Below are 5,000 nucleotides of genomic sequence, written 5' to 3' on the forward strand. Positions count from 1 at the left end.
GCCGATTTTCACCCAAAAACCGGGCGGAGGAAAAAATCCGAGCCCACCGGTTTGTAAACTTCCTCATGCTCCATCAGACGACGTAGGAAAATTAGGGTGTCTCTTTCAAGATTTAACAATTATATCGGTTTTCCCTACGGCCGCGCACACGCGTTGCCGTCCAGCCGCGCTTGCCGCGCTGTGTCTAGTCACTGGTATTAACAGGGCCAGCGCCTTCTCGAGCAAAAACCGAGCATCAGGGCCGTGTACCCAGCTTAATCCCCTCTCAAATGGAGCAGTTTAAGAAGTATTTTCCTTCCATGGATTAAGACATATCCTCTGTATTCTGTCATAGTCCGCAGTCCTTCACGCGGTTAAGAATTTGTTACCCAATATAGGAATAAGTTGAAGGTAAATGCCATGAACACTGTCTAGAAGTCCATTTATTACCCTCTCGATCCCCAGCGAGAAAAGGCTAGGTCTTTCTCACACTTGCCGAACAGCAGCCACTTTTGTCCAGTGTGAGCGATAGTACCCGCATGCCTAATCGCGGGTTCACGTAAATTTGCCCCCTGCCGCTGCCAACTCACCAAAAGTATATGTATAAATATTGTTCTAGTACGTAAGATCCTTCTATCATCACATAATGTCTTCTTCGGTGCCAATGGCTTGTAAAGTTAGTAACTGAAATTAAAATAGTGGAGCAGTGCGTACCGCTCGGCTGGGAGGCGTGCGCATCCGATTTTTCCTTCCGCTACTATTTAAGAAACAAATTTTGCCGTAGATGATAGGTTGTTACTTCTGTTTTTGGCTGTGTTAATTTGAGGACTAAGGCCTGTGGTAGTGATGTCGTGTGTACCGTGCAGCTTGCCGGAATGTGGATACAGTAATCGGCAAAATTCATGCCGTTACCAAAGCTACAAATAACCATTGTGACTATCTTTCTGTATCCTACTCCCTTCTCAGTTCAAACCAGTGTTTAGTATTTAAAGATGTCTCTTGTGCTGTAGGTTAGGCATTTAGGTTTTAAAAGGAATCTTGTGCGTGCATTTAGGTTTTAAAAGGAATCTTGTGCGTGCTGAGTAGCCAGCGTGCGCGTGCATACGAGCAGTGACAGAAAACTGCAAGTTTTCTACCGATACAGTAGCTCTTAAAATCTTATTAGGTAATATATTGATAGTGTAGTCTTCCCCTAGTTCTAATATGATCTTGCTTTCCATTACTTGCTAAATAAGTCTGTGGAACTAAAATGACATAAATTTAAGTCACGAGTGTAGCAAAAAGCAGTGCAAAATGTATTGTTACATCTCGTAATTCTATGATAGATTAGGCCACGTATTTAGCAGATAGCAGATAACAATTGTGAATATCATTCTGTAGCTTACTTCCTTCTCTTTTCAAACCAGTGTTTAGTGTTTAAAGATGTCTCTTGTGCTGTAGGTTAGGCATTTAGGTTTTGAAAGGAATCTTGTGTGTGCTGTGTAGCCAGCATACGAGCAGTGACACTAAACTGCAAGCTTTCTACCGATACAGTAGATCTTAAAATCTTATTAGGTAATATATTGATAGTGTAGTCTTCCCCTAGTTCTAATATGATCTTGCTTTCCATCACTTGCTAAATAGTCTGAGAAACTAAATGACATAAATTTAAGTCACGAGTGTAGCAAAAAGCAGTGCAAAAATTTTTTCGTTACATCTCGTAATTCTATGATAGATTAGGCAACACATTTAGTAGATAGGGTAGTGTGTTGGGCGGTGAGAATCGACATGTATATGAGCCATTAACGCCCTATAGCGATATCACGGCCTAAAGGACTGAGCGTACCAGAGTAACTGCCCCAAAATGGGGCTCAGCAAAGAGAGTCTCGGAGCAGCAAATGAACCTGGTGCAAACTCTGTGGTCACCACAGACAAGGAAGACTCAGGAAGATGCTCAGATCTCCAGGAAATGGTGAACATCAGGGAAGAGATGGAAGCCTTCATTTTTAATGACACAAACAAGATAAACAATGGACAAAAAAGATTCATTCTAGGGAAGCTAACTGAATACGAACAGATACTGAAGAAGTATCAGATGGAGATCCTAGAACTCAAAACAGAGCTAAGGTGCGTGAAGACCCTGGAAACAAATGCTTCATCAGAGGTCGAAAGCTATGCCAGCAAGGCAGCTGCCAAACCAGCACCTAAACAACAGCCCATAAAAACGCAACATTCGAAAGTGCTAATGATCAAGCCAGCAGAAGGCTATCAGAAAACTGGAGAGGAAGTCGAAGAAACTGTAAGAAACCTTATTTCAACATCGCTGAAGGATGTTCGCATATCAAGATGCAAGAAGACCAGAGAAAATGGCATTGTCCTCGAAGTCCCTAATGACCAGGACGTTGATAAAATCAGGAAGTGTGGTGCAGTAACACAATCTGGATTAACAGTCTCAGATCCAAAAAAGAGAAACCCAAAGATAATAATCTTTGATGTTCCGAGGAACACAAATGAGGAGGAATTGAAAATGGAACTATACGAGAGAAACCTCGCAAGACTTAACATTCAGAGGGAGGAGGTTATGGAGGGTACCAAGGTACTGTTTAAGACTGGTCCGAGAAACAGGGAAGAGGCAAACCTAGTGCTGGAAGTAACAACAAAGGTGTGGAACAGTCTGTCTAAACAAGGTCGCGTCTACATAAATTGCACCTCTCACAAAGTGCAGGACTATAACAATATAAGCAGATGCTTTAAATGCCAGGGTCATGGACACACAGCAGCAAAGTGTAAAAATGCAGAAACTACCTGCGGCCACTGTGCAGAATCAGGACACACTTTCAAAGAATGCACAAAAAAGAACCAACAGGCCCAATGTGCAAACTGCAAGCGTGCGAAGAAGCCGCATACTCACGCAGTGACTGACAAAACATGCCCAGAATACATTAGGATCAAGACAATACAAAACAGTAGAACTGACTATGGACAATAACAACAATGGAGTGTCACAACGAGGAAGAAGAATGCAGACAGGAACACAGTACAGAGACATAAAAATATTACAGATAAATGGGCAAAGAGCAAGGATAGTTCCAGACCAACTGGCGCACCGAATCCTTGAGGAAAACATAGATGTGCTATTGATCCAAGAGCCCTACTGTCTCAATAATATCGTAGGTGGATATCCACCAGATTTCCAACTTATGTACAACTCTAAAGATGGTCCACCAAAGGCAGCAATAGCAACCAGATCTCAAGTGATAACAGCTATGCAGCTGACAAACTTCAGCAATACCCACATGGCTGTCGCCAGCATTAACGGAGAATTTGGGGAAATGTACATAGCCAGTATATACTGCCAATATGGGGCACCTATAGACGAATTCCTGCAAAAATTAGACACTCTCCTGGATCAGCTAGAAGGGAAACCGGTCATAGTAGGACTGGACTCGAACGCAAACTCACCAATCTGGTATAGTTCCATGACAGATGAAGCGGGCAGAATGCTTGAAGACTTCATCGCACAAAGAGGACTAATAGTGATGAACGAAATGTCAGACCTCACAACATACTGTGGCCCAAATGGACAAAGCAACATCGATGTGACAATCTGTACTCCCCCAGCAGCCAGAGCTCTGTGCAACTGGATGATTCATGAGGAATGGACATCAAGTGACCACAGGGCTATAACATACAATATCAAAGCACCCCAAAGGAGGAGAGAGACAGAGAAATTGGCGACATATAACACAAACTTTGCAAAGTGGCCCATCTTTGACAAACAGCTTGTCAAGTCCACAGAGAACTGGCCACAGGGGACAAACGGTGTAAATGGAATGGCTACCAGACTGCAGGAAGCTATCTATGAATCCTGCAGCAGATCCATGAGAAAGCGAACTCGTGTGCAGAACCCAGTTCCATGGTGGAGTGCAACTCTTGCTGACTTGAGGCGTGACACCATATCTGCACGACGTACATTACAGCGAGCACGGAGAAGTAACAACCACACTGCTACAGAAGAAGCAAAACAGCACTACAACAGGACGAAAAACAAATATAACAGAGAAATCGTCCAAGCCAAAGAGAAGACCTGGAAAAAGTGGGTATCTGACTGTGATCAGAATGACCCCTGGGCCATAATGAAGAAAGTAATCCGGCCAAAACGCGGCACAGAAAATGTACTGAGTAACGTAAAAGTCACAGACCAGACTACAACAATAACATGGAAGGAGACTATAAGGTCATTGCTACAGAGCCTGCTTCCTGATGACAATGCAGATGAGGATACTGTCGAGCAGCAGTTGGTGAAGATGGCCAACGAGGATTACGAAAACAGTGACATAGACCCTGAATTCACGCCAGAGGAAATAGGGACTGCTATAAAGGCCTGTAAACCAGGCAAAGCGACAGGCCCAGATGAAATTGATGACAAAATAATAAAGAGGGTCTGGCACACGAGTCCCCATCTCCTGGTAGACCTATATAACAGCTGTCTGCAGGAAAGAAAGGTCCCAGATGAGTGGAAAAAGGGTAATGTGTGCATTCTGCTCAAATCAGAAGAAAAACCCAGGGATGAGCCAAAGTCATACCGCCCAATATGCCTGCTCCCTATCATAGCGAAGGTCTTAGAACGCCTAGTCGTAAATCGCCTTGACAAGTTGTATGACGAATCAGGGCTCAAGGCCCCAAACCAGTTTGGGTTCCGTAAAGGTGCCTCAACTGAAATGGCCATTAGGCAGCTCCTTAGCAACGTTCAATGTGATGAAAAGTATGTAGTGGTTATCTTTGTAGACATAGCAGGCGCCTTCGACAACCTCTGGTGGCCTAGTGTCATGAGACGCCTAAGAGAAATCCAGTGCCCACGTAACCTCTACGATCTGATAGTGGACTATTTTAAGAACAGAACAGTTGTAGTTAATAACAGGGCCGGATGTGTAGAGAAAACAGTCACCAAGGGATGCCCACAAGGCTCCATTTGTGGCCCATTCCTATGGAACCTTGTCTTCGACGAGATAGTAAACGAGAAGGAGGGTGATCAATGGACA

This window comes from Schistocerca cancellata, unplaced genomic scaffold, assembly GCF_023864275.1.
Source record: "Schistocerca cancellata isolate TAMUIC-IGC-003103 unplaced genomic scaffold, iqSchCanc2.1 HiC_scaffold_727, whole genome shotgun sequence".
NCBI classification, from domain to species: domain Eukaryota; kingdom Metazoa; phylum Arthropoda; class Insecta; order Orthoptera; family Acrididae; genus Schistocerca; species Schistocerca cancellata.